Source organism: Solanum tuberosum, unplaced genomic scaffold (assembly GCF_000226075.1).
Source record: "Solanum tuberosum cultivar DM 1-3 516 R44 unplaced genomic scaffold, SolTub_3.0 scf00282, whole genome shotgun sequence".
NCBI classification, from domain to species: domain Eukaryota; kingdom Viridiplantae; phylum Streptophyta; class Magnoliopsida; order Solanales; family Solanaceae; genus Solanum; species Solanum tuberosum.
The window spans coordinates 88,692-101,998 of NW_006239209.1; the positions used below are offsets into that span (position 1 = coordinate 88,692).

The following is a 13,307-nucleotide window of genomic DNA, read 5'->3' on the forward strand; positions in this document are numbered from 1 at the left end:
ATTCTTTTTCAAATGCCTCTGAAGTACTCCATAGCGATATTGGATCCAATGACAATTAAATATTCTTTATTAATGTGTTTATGTATTACCAATAAAAAGTATTTTTTATTATAGTGTATTGAAATATTTTCCTATTGGAAATTATATATCAATCCTTTGGAAGTTTCAAATCTACATATATTTGACTACCAAGTTTTATATTCAAATAAAACTTTATTTCACAATAAGTCCCTATATTAAATGAACAATTGATGAATTGACTATGAATTTTTTTTTAAATGTGCAATAGTAAAAATAATGTTTTGTTGTCTGAACTTATCTTCAAGGAGGCATCATTTTCAATTCATTCATTCCAATACTCTCTATTCTCAAATATCTTACATTTTCTCATGTTGAGTTGATTAAATTTTGGAAAAATTACCTGTATACACATCTTTTTTTTCTATAATTCCCATTATTCCCTATCATTTCTAAAATTTTCTAAAATCCCTTATTTTCCTCCTAAAACTAATCTGCCGGATACATAACTCACAATTCCAAAAATCAAAGTTTATCACTTCCTGATTTCACTCCACAAATCTCTCCCCCATTTTCTTATCAGTTAATTTTTTCATTACTTTGAAATTCAAAATCAAGTCTCTATCCTGTACAAAACTAATCCAACGTGAAATAGGTAATTTGTTCATCTCTTCAAACTATTTGTTCATCCTTTATTTTTCATTTTTTTCTTCTTCAAAACATTGAATCATATGGATGATGCACCATCTTTTAGTCTTGGTTTTACACAATTAAACTCAAATAACACTTGTTGTGTTTTTGATTCCAAAGATATTACTTGGATTGAAAACAAATCAAAAAACTGCACAATCCATTAATAATGGCGAAAATAAACATTGAGAAGTTGAAGAAGGAGCATGTAATACCAAATTTGTCGTGAGATGGAGAGCACTGATATTATTTGTGAACAACAATGGAGGACGAGATGAGATGGGAATATTATATGGCTCAGTCGGAGATTGATAAGTTTTATGTTGAAGAAATTCCCGAAAAGTGATGAGGTGCGAGTTTACCGAATCTACAGAAAGTTTATCATTACTAGAAACATAAGCTCAGTAGAACTTATATATCATATGGGTTTTTTTAAAAAAAATCTATCAACTTTTATACCTTTTTTTTTAGTTAATCACAAATCATACATAAACAACGAAATTCATGTTTCATATTGTAATGTATCAGCATTTAAGTGTAATCAGTTAGTATGCCGATCTTCTTTATTGATTGTTGAATGTGTTTCGATTAGTTAATCAAACAATGATACATTAATAAAAATATAATATTTCATATTGTAATGTATCAATATCTAAGCTTAATTAGTTGATACACTAAAACCCTAATTTTGTTCATTATTTAAGGAGTTGTTGTAATTTTCTGGAATTATTGATAAAAAGATGATGTTCAACAGTGTATCATTCAAAACTTGTATTTTTTTAGTATGCATCAGATACAAAAGTTTAGCTAAAATGTATCAGATACAAACATAAGATAAATGACAAGTTACTAATTTAACTGTACTTCTTTGTTTGTATCATGCTTAAGGGTTGGAAATTTTTTGTATCATGTTCAACTGGTGGGCATTTTTGTATCATGTGTGGAGTTATTGTAATTATGTGAAATTATTGATAAAAAAATAATGTTTATTGGTGTATATATCATTCAAAACATGTACTATTCAGGTGTATCAGATACACAAAGTTCACTAAAATGTATCAGGTACACACATTAGATACATTGCAAGTTACTAATTTAAGTGTAATCAATTATTTTGTATCATGTTTAAGCGTTGGGTAATTTTTGTATAATGTTACAACTATTGGGCATTTAGTATCAGATACAAATATCTGTCAGATTGTATAGATCATCAATTGGTATTGAGTATCAATTACTCTTTTTTATCTATTATGTATCAATTAAACATTAAGATACTTTGTAGTTACAATTATGTATAGCTTTTTGTTACGCCTATTTAGCTAGTGGGGCATTGGTCATAGCCGAAATTCGTCGAAGGGATAAAACCAAAATAAAGAAGAGAAAGAAAGGGAAGTTTTTTCTTTCTTTCAATCCAAATATCATAGGATTAACTTGACATGTTTCTCATGATAATGCCTTTGTTGAGTTCCTTAGTGACGAAATCAACATCCCATCAAATAGGTTTCGAGCTGATTATCTTCACACAAGATATGAAGCATTATTATGGAGATGCGATACTGAAAAGGCAAAGTCAGACTATGTCAGCAATAAAAATGATCCTCTAAAATCCAAGGGTCGCTTCACTCCATCACAGCAAGATGATTTGGTTCTTGTCGAATAGCGATTATGTATCAACGAATATACACCCTTTGATGTTTTGTTTCTTTTTTTAAGACAATTTTATTTAGGCTTTAGAGTGTTACTCTAAAAACTGTTTCATGTCATTTTCTAAATTTGAATATTTTTGTTATTGATTATATCATGTAAATTCTTATATTTTGTGTTTTAATTATAGTGTCGTTGATACATAACATATCATATGATACTTAAATCTTTCACATTATTCATTTGAAGTTCAAAAACATAAGTATCAGATTCATAACTAATTTAATCAATTGTATATAAATTAAAATTGTGTTTGTTTGATACATTACGTGTATATGGTGTTTCACACCAGTTGAACATGATACAAAAGAAAAGTTCAGAAACACATAATCAATCTTTCACTTAATGTATATGATACAATGATATGAGTCTTATATATGCATACAAATTACATAATTATGTATTAGATTCACATAGGTTATTATTAGATAACTTAGATATGAGTTTTATCAATGCTTATAGAATTACATAAGTTAATTATGTATCAAATAAATTACCCACAAATTGAACTAATTTTGATATAAAATAGCAAAACTCACATATATTGTATCGATACTTCACATTGTTAACAATTCAAGCTACTTTATTGAAATATAAAAGTGCAAAATTCATATAATTGAAAAATTATTCAACATGAACATGAATATCTTATATAAATTCAATGATTCATTTCCTTTGGGGGAAAAAGTACAAGTCCTACGGTTGTGACATTCGTGTCCACAATGTCCACAACAACTCGTGTATCTCTACTTTTAAAACAGTTAGATACATGTATCTCTCCTTTAATGATACATGAATCTCGCGATCAAATATGGTCTAGAAAGTAATATTACAAACTATTGTGAATCTTAGTAATTAGGATCTAAAGTAGTGAGATTTATGTATTAATGTATCTGATACCTATTCACTGCAATGTAGTAATCAGTGGGGATGCATATATGTAATATCTTGCTCTTCAAAACAGCAATTGTGTTTGCACAAGGTATTTCATCTAGTTGAAATCTCCCACAATTACATATTTTTCAAGGCTAACAATGTATCTTCTTCCAGATTCATAAACTAAAAGAATAAATTCAGTCGATGCAACAACCTAAAAAATTAAACAAGTCAATGATACATTAAATGAAATACCATTTTTTGATGTTTTTGAAGTAAGACTAATCAGTTTTGTAATGGTTCAAGCTTTCACAAACATGAAAAGATAGAAAAGAACATGTTTGAGTTCTGATCGAGGCAAATTGGACATGGCAAAGAACTGGATGACATCTCCACTAGTAAGACATCCATCTCCATCTGTATCAAATTAACAACCCCATCATTTAAAAATTATTTCTTTTTTCTCTTATTTGCACAAAAACACTAAAAAAATTATCAGAATCAACAAAATTGAACCATTGTTGATAAATCTTCTCGTGTTCTGTTGAACATCGATTAATGGGGCTTGATAGATCACCGGATGTAGCATCAATGTAGATCTCCATCCATCTTGTATGTTGTATCATTGATGGATTTGAGATTCCATCACTTTTGTAACCTTCATAACTCACCTATTCACCCAAATTCTTGAATGCCTCAACAAAATCGATATATTCATCTTGTATCATCAACTTTTTTGAGTTTTTTTTTTAAATTACCACTTTTTTCAATATTAATGGTTGTTCAATGGAGAAGATGTAAATTTAAAATTTGGAATTTGTGATATGTTACCTATTGAGATATGGACTGATAAGAATCAATTAGGCGATAATCAAGGAAATTAAAATAAGTAAAAATAAATTTTACGTGCATTAATCAAGGAAATCAAAATAAGAAAAAATAAATTTTACCTGATTTGTTCCTTTTTTAAGCGCAACAAGAAGTTGTTTACAATGTATCTGAACGGTAGGTATGTATCCGGCTGCCTCCTTTTTTAAGGGATTTTTGTAAATTAAAAATTAGTAGGGATAGGATGTAATTTAGATCTTACACTATGTGATTCCTATAATTTATACTTAAATTTTAGAGTATTTTTTCCTTAGTAGAAAAGGTATTCCTTAAAAAGGTAAAAACATGATTGTCTTAATACAAATAGCAAAAATAAATTCGATAAATAACATTTTATATTAATTGTGTTCTTCCTATCATTATATACAAAAAAAAATATTTAAAAGAAAAAAGAAAAAGAAACTCACCTTTTATTTTTTAGTAAAAATATTTTCCTCCGTGCCAAATACACCTTAAATCCCCCAACAAAGAAAATGGGTAAAATGAAAGGTAGTTCAAAAGGCATAGACTTAAAATTAAGTTGATTTCAAACATGATTTTGATAAAATAAAAAGATAAATATGAAACTTGGATTAGCAGAGTATATGTGGCATACCGTAACATAAGGGGTGTATATGGCCAGATTGGTTCGAGTTTTTCAAATATCAAACCAAATCATTTGTGTCGGATTTTTAAATCTATAAACCAAATCAAACCAATAAAACTCGGATTTTTCAACATCGGGTTTTTTCGGATTTTTTTAGGTTTTTCGTATTTTCGGATTTTTTCAGTAAAGTATTCATACAAACATATAATTTACTTGTACTTCAAATATTTCTTTAGTCCTACCAAAATACAACTATCTAAGGTGTTTCTTAAGAAAATAACACAAAATATGATATGAGTAATGACACTAAAATATCCAACAAAAAAATAATAATAATGAAATCGTGTAAAACAAATATTGTAAAATGCAAATTAACAAGTCATAATGAAAAATGATCATAATTTAAAAGTACTAAATCATGCTAAAATAAGTTTTTTTTTTTTTTGGTTAAAATGCTAAAATAAGTTTAATAAGTATTAGTTACATGACTAAATATTAAAGGAAATTAAAATTAGATTATGTATTTTAATTGTCTAAACCAATGTAAAACTAAAGAACAAATATTCAATATTATTGTCATTCTTAGTGTTGAATTGATTTTCTTTTTGCATTAGTATTAATTTGATTTTGATTTAAGCTTTTGGACTATAATTTTTATTGAACCATTCAAAATTCTAAGTTTCAAACTTGAAATAATATATTAAAAGATAAAAACTATGAAAAAGATTTAAAAATTATATCAAAGTAAATATTTTTATGTATAAAATAAAATTTTAAAATTATATATATAATGTCGGGTTGGTTTGGTCTCGAGTTGTTTTTTTTTTAGATAAAACCAAACCAACCCAAATATAGTCGGGATTTTTTTTCAATACCAAACCAAGTCAAACCAACCACTAGTCGGGTTTTTTTTCTCGGTTTACGATTTGGTTTGGTTTTCGATTCGATTTTGTACACCCCTACCGTAACATTTGATAAATATTAAAAAATATCAATATTTTCTTTCTCACGAGCTCTACGCCATATAAACTTTGGGAGTCTGAATTAGTTAGTCGATAGATTTAGTTCAAAACGAACAATATTTACTATTTAAGAATAATTTTTAAATTTATCTAACCCAACAAGCGATATCAGATTTGATAGATCAGCGGGCCAAAAAATATGGATACAACACACAAGAAGAGAAACTTAGGGCTCATTTAATATGACAGATAAAGGATACTAATTACGGAATAAATATAAAATTAATTTATCTTTTATTTGATTATAATTATTAGTTAGTTTCGCAATTATTTTTCCTACTATTCATAATATATACAGTAATGAAATAAGTTATTACATAGATATGGTGGGATATCTAATATGATGGATAACTTTGTCTATCTAATCCCCTAATGGCGAAGTCAGAAATTTTATGAAGTATGTGTAAAAATAAAATAAAAAATAACACTGATTTATTCATATTTACTAAAACTTAAAGTTATTTTTAATCTATCGACTTTGATACTTAATTTTATTGAACTTATATTAAATTTCTTGTGTTTTATAGAGGATGTGTGAACGTATTCTAATTAAATGTTTCAAATCTTTTTTAGTTCTCCCAATTTATCACCTATCAAACTATGACAAAAATTAATTGTTTAATAATTTTTTTTTGTCCAAACCGCCTAAGCCCTAAATTGACATTATTGTTGGTTGTTCATTGTTTTCAATATCAATCATTAAGTTAACTAGTTGATTAGCTTGACAGAAATAAAATTTGTTAGTGCTAGATCAATAAGATATATATAATACCACAAGTATCTTTAACCATGCGATAAGAGTCAAATTGTTTATCCAAAAAAAATATAGTTGAATTTATATGTGACGTTTAAAGAATATATATATTTATTTGATTAAATATAGTGAAAATAATCAAATAAGTAATGTTGTAAACAAGAAGAAAAATAAAGTGATTGAAATATAGAGAAAATGTAGTCTGTGTTGGTCTGGGCTTGAATAGACGGAATTTTGATTAGTTATAAGCTGGTGGTCACACTGATTGATTGATTGTAGAGTAAATATGAGGAATATCAAAGATAAAAATCATGTTAGCGCTCTATAGTTACAGTTTTGTTATTTGTGCTTCATAGCCAAATTATGTTTGTTATGGAGCATCTGATTTGTATAAATCGGACGATAATTCGTTTGTGTCTATGAAAATTCTGTTTGTATATGTATATGTTCTATGTGTTAGGCTAGAGTGGCAAGCGAGATTGGGAGAGAGAGGAGAGAGGGCAGAGAGTGGAGAGAGGTGAATTGGATATGTATATCAGTTAGATAATTGTATATATGTAACTACTATGTATATGTATCAATGATTGTATTTGTATGTCTGCATAAAATTTGAATTCGTATACAATTGAATCAAGTTAAAACATTTGTATATCAAATCTCTCTCGATTTATACAAACACAAATTATACATTGTATTTTGTATAATTTGTGTTTGTATAAAGTAAGAGAGAGAGAGGGGCAAAAGAGAGTTGAGTAGGGAAAGATTTGTATTTGTATAATTATAAGTGTATATGATGAAGAGATATGTGTTTGTATTTGTATATACAATCTCTCTCACTTTATACAAACACAAATTATACATTTGTGTTTTTATAAAGTGAGAGAGGCGAGGAAGAGATGACTGAAAAAGAGGAGAGTGACAAGTGAGATTCCAGAGGGAGGGGAGAGAGGCGAATGGCCAGCAGTTTGCTGCGAATTGAAATTAAATGAAACTGTAGTTATATTATTTATTTTGAATTAATAGTTTGCTATAATGCACAATTTTTCCTATGGTAGAGTATTCTCTTCTCTCCAGCCCCACATTTAAGAAAACAAATTTAAAATGCACTTATTTTCTTAGAAAATATTTTCTTTCGTACAGAACACGCACTACGACAACGTACACGATCAAAACAAATGACATATGACGTGGTTTCTTGCAGAATAAGTTCTCCAATAATTTCAAAAAGTTGATTAGATATAAAAGAAACACGTTCATCTGTGTGTATGTGTCATCATTCATTTGGAATAATTAAGAATTAAATAATTATCTTGACAAAATTTTGGAGTTTCATTCACAAAAATTAAGAAATGTTGAAGTCAAATATCTCAAATCTTACCTTAATTAAAGCAATTAGAAACATGTGTCATATCTTAATACGAAGGCATCGCATTTCAACGAAGGCTTTATTTCTTTAATTTCTTTCGAATGTTAACTTAAATAATCGATCAATCAATTGTTAGTTTAAATAAGAAAATAGCATGCTATTATATAGGAATATGTATAATTCATATATAATTAGTGCATAATTTTTATATATCTAATAAATAAATAAATAACAAATCTAGCCGGCTATTTAGGTAAACAAAACCCCTTCTGCTCTATTCTTTTTTCTCTAAAACAAAGTTCCAAATATCTCTTTCGAAGTTTCTTTCTATAACACTAACCTCTCTGGTGAATTATAATATTAGGTTCTCCCCTGTTGATCATTGTTGTAACAAAAATGAATTCAATTGGTTATTTATTTTTATTTTTATTTTTGTAATTTTTCATTTCACCCTCTTGTGGCATGAATATTCGATTTAATTGTACTAATAAGCTAATCGTAATTCAGAATACTATTATTTTTTTAGACCAACGTTAACAACTTAATTGAACTAACAAGGTAATCATAATTTAACCGTTCGTCTAGATACTTCTTTTGTTCAATTTTATTTGTCACATTTCGCTTTTCAAGAGTCAAACTGCATGGACTTTCACTAGCATTTTAAGATGTATTTTTTCATCATAATATAAAAGAATTACAACTTATAGTATTTTTCATATAATTTTCAAATATCTAAATTTAAAATTTAAAATATTAAATTAATTTAATTTAATTTAGTTTCAATAACTAGATAAAATTAACTTTTTAAAAATGAAACCTGATAAGTAAAAGTGAACGGAGGAAGTACATAAGTGTGTAAACTCAGTTCTTTTGTGCAAGGAGGAACTTCTTATGCTTCCTCCTCATTTCATCCAATGGTTTGTACTTCTTAATTTAAATAGTGTTTAAAATATTGTATTTTGATAAGTTCAGGGATTCAGATGACAAAAGGAGCAAATAGAACGGTTCACAATACAAACACATACAAGTACAAGGGTCTACCAGACCATTTCGCCTTTATTTATTTGTCATTTCATTTATGACTACGTTGAATACTACGTTCAAATTATTTTAATTCTATTTTGTTTTTTTACAATAATAACAATATGCATCCCTCCGTCCACTTTTAGTTATCATGTTGCACTTTTCGAAAGTCAAATTAGATTACATTAATTTGATATTTTAAACGAAAAATTTAGATATTCAAAAACTATATGAAAAGTACTATAAATTGCAATTTTTTTTGCATACCAACATGATGAAAAAATACATCGTAAAATGTTAGTCATAGTTCTTATAGTTTGACTCTAAAAAATGAAACCATGACAATTAAAAGTGGATGGGGGAGTACTCATATAAGCAGAGCCAGAATTTTCATAAAGAGGGTTCAAAATATAAAAATGTGAACACACGAAGAAGTCGAAGGAGATTCAACATCTACTATATACACATAACACATAACTTTAACTATGTATAAGCAGTGTAATTTTTCTACTAAAGGAGGTTCGGATGAAACCCTGGACCTTTACTAGCTCCGCGCGTACCCATAAACTTACTCATCATCCATTTTGTCATGCAGAGATGCAAGGTGCTGAGGGCAAAACTTGTCGATGGAGGAGCAAGGAATATCGTACCCGTTATTGCTTATTGAGTGATACTTGTTTCATAAAGTGCAAACAAGAGTATTCCAAGGCAATTAAGGGTGAATGCATTAGAAAAAGCACTTTTTCTCGTTATTGTTATTGTTGGCGCAAGTGTTAAGAAGCATCAAATCTTCTCACATTATGTACTATAGAAATTATGATAAATAAAAAATTAATGGTGTGGTTATCTTGTGTCATGTGTGAAAGAATAAAAACACTATCAATTCATTAGAATTGTAGTAGTGATAGTAAGGAAATAGTTCTATATTTTCTTCTTGGGGTATGTACTATAGTTTTTTTTTTTTTTATGTCATGTGAAGTAATCTAAATAATTTAAATAAATTGTTCGTTGGTTATTTTCATTGAGTTGATTGCGTGTTGGTGTTTACTTATTATATTATCCATTATACAAATGACCACTTATTTAGGGATATAATCAAGGCGATTTAATTACTAACTGTTTATGTGATTTCAATAATTAAAACTTTATATGTGTACTGACAAATTTCCTAAATATCTGTTAATATTTGACCATGAACTCGATTATTAATATATACCTCCTCCGTTTAAAATTTGTAATAGACATAAGATTGTATACTAGTTAACAATAATGTCAGGTTGACGAAATTTTTGTTGAGAAATTGCTCCAAATCAGCTTTAAATCTCAAGGAAACAATGTTCTATTGTCACCAACTAAATGTCTGTTTGTGTTGAACTTTTTGTTGATCTTTTGATAGAAAGAGTTTTTTATATTTCGCCCCCAAGGCCTAGCTCAAGTGGCAAAAGGTGGAGGATTTGTGGCTTAGGTCACAGGTTCAAGCCCCACACCATGCAAAGCGAAGCCCGGTATTTAAGTGTAGAAGGGTAGAGGGGCGGGCCCATTATCCACCGAGTTTAGAAGGCTGTGATTGGTCCAAAGGGCAGGTCACAGACGGATTTCTCGGTTATCAAAAAAAAAAAAAAAAAGTTTTTTATATTTCCTCTGTTTTTCCTTCTTGCATTCTTTTCATATGAAAAGGAAAAGGATCTATTTGTTAAGAGGAGTTGGGATTATCAGTTACTTAGTAATTGTTCCTCTCTTATTAAAATAAGAGATAACTTGTTCTAATCTCTTCTCAGATAACTTTTTGGATCGGATTAAAGGGGTTAGATCATTCTATATGAGCGACTCATGACCAAAAACTTATATAGTTAAAAGGGCTCAACTTGATAAGTGACAAATTTCAACTTTTAGAAGAAGATATGCGAAACATAAATTTTTCGTTAGTTAAATTTCTTTGTTGAATATGAGGAGGAATTTGTATTGGCAGTATTTTTTGTCAGGATTTGAAATCGGGCCATAATAACACCAATAAAACCCTCAATAGGCAAGAAAAAATCCAGAAGATAAGATAAAAACAGAAAATAGTAAATAACTTATAAAGGAAGAATCGAAGCAAAATAAAGATACAGAATGAGGCCATAGTAAAGAAATGTAAATATGATCTATCTATATATAAAAGGAGAAGAAAAAATGACACATGTCAACACCACAAAATTTTCAGAATTTTAAATAATTTTAAATAATTAAATAAATAAATTTAGAAATATAGACACATATCAATAATTAGAATAAGAATGACACATGTCAACAATACAAATTTTTATAATTATAAAAAAATATTAAATTAAAAATTGGTTACTGTTTTTCAAAATTTAAATTTTTTACAGTTATTTGAAACAATAGAATTTCATTATATATATATTTACTGCTTTTTTTTTGTTGAAACAAGCAAATACGCTCTCTACAATTTCTTAGTTCATGGCTATGTTTCTATTTGCATTTCCTTTGGGTGATTTTAGTGTTGTTTGAATATATTTTTTTATGATTAGTTAATGAAGAGAAGATTTCTTGGCTTAGAAGAATATTCAGAAAGAAATGTAGACGACATTGATGTTTTTTCTAAGATAAGTTTATAGTTTCTCCTATTAATCGAGAAGAGTTTGTTTAATTTTGTTTAAGATAAGAAGTATGGTTTATACTATCAATGTGCTTATTTAATTTTGAAAGGAAATATGTTTAGCTTTTGTTGTATTATAGTTATGTTGTCGGTTGATATGAATATTATTCTACTTCTTAGATTATCATAAAATGTACCATGATATATTAACATGAAGCGATCTAAATTTTGAAAGGAAATGTGTTTAGCTTTTGTTGTATTATAGTTATGTTGTCGGTTGATATGAATACTATTCTACTTTTTAGATCTTCATAAAATGTACCATTATATATAGTAACATGAAACGATCTGAATTTTGAATTTGTTCGACTCTCAATATTAAAATGTGTTTTTTAACGAAATTAAACAATTAAACTTTAATGTTCTAGGTGTTCTTTTAAGTATTTTGGGATCATTGTACGTTCATTGCACTTAAGTGATTGTTCAACCAATATTTTGTGACATTGATGAACATATTCTCAATTCCGTTGATGTCTTTCTTTTCTATTGAGATGGTAAATGAAAATCCATTTTGTATTAATCACTTTTATATTTGAAAAATGTAATAAAGAATAAATAATAGTTTCTAACACTTGAATTTCAATTTATGTTCACATAACATAAATCCACATAAAAATAAGAGTTCATTTTATGTATAATACAATGCTTATACTTTAATTCTTTTTTATGATGCATGTGGTTAATTTTTTTGTAATTCTTATGCAGATAATTGATTTTTTTTTAATGCAATAGAGGTATTATGCTGCGTGCATATCCTTATTCATGTTTCATGTTGTCTCTCACGTTTTGGGGCCTTTATTTTTCAAAAATTAAAAAATATATTGTAAAGAAAACATAAATCACGTGTTTAAAAAATTTGAATGAAATAAATTAAAAAATTAAAAAATTCAAATAAAAATATAAGAAATTATGTAACCATACATTGATATTATTGTGTGAAGTTTTTCTGCTAAGATAAATAAAAAAAGAGAAGGTCAACTCAAGTTCTCTTATATAGCTTCAAATATATTTTTCATTTATTAGATAAGACTGAAATTTTCAAGGAAAAATCAATTAATGAAATTTAAAATAGAAAAGTAAAAATTTGTTTACATGCCTAAGAATTTTGGACACTAAAGTGATTGCTCAACCAATGTTTTTTGACATTGATGAACATATTCTCAATTCCGCTGATGTCTTTCTTTTCTATTGAGATGGTAAATGAAAATCCATTTTGTATTAATCACTTTTATATTTGAAAATTGTAATAAAAAATAAATAATAGTTTCTTAACACTTGAATTTCAATTTATGTTCACATAACATAAATCCACATAAAAATAAGATTTCATTCTATGTATACCACAATGCGTATACTTTAATTCTTTTTTATGATGCATATGGTAAATTCTTTTATAATTCTTATGCAGATTCTTGATTTTTTAATGCAGTAGAGGTATTATGTTGCATGCATATTTATAGAATAAAATTAAATTTCAACAAATTATAATATTTTTTAAAACAGTTTCATTTTTAAAAAGAAGTTACACACATTCTTCTTATAAGATTCTATTTTTTGAAACTATATTTCCACAAAATATGCCTAGGATATAAAATCAGGATTAATTTTAATAATACATCAGTTTCGAGAGTAGTTTAAAGCTTTAGTATTTATTCAAATCAATATCCTAATCAATTAGCTTTATTAATTTGTAATCAATTACAACTACCGTTATGGATAAT

At 27.4% G+C, this 13,307-nt stretch overlaps 1 long non-coding RNA gene across 1 annotated transcript; it reads left to right on the forward strand.

Moving 5' to 3' along the window:
• The first annotated feature begins 8,789 nt into the window (after window positions 1-8,789).
• LOC107062945 (uncharacterized) lies at window positions 8,790-9,952 on the forward strand. The gene is made up of 2 exons (XR_001474967.1): window positions 8,790-8,821; window positions 9,523-9,952. It is a non-coding gene; the product is annotated as an uncharacterized lncRNA (long non-coding RNA).
• The last annotated feature ends 3,355 nt before the right edge of the window (window positions 9,953-13,307 follow it).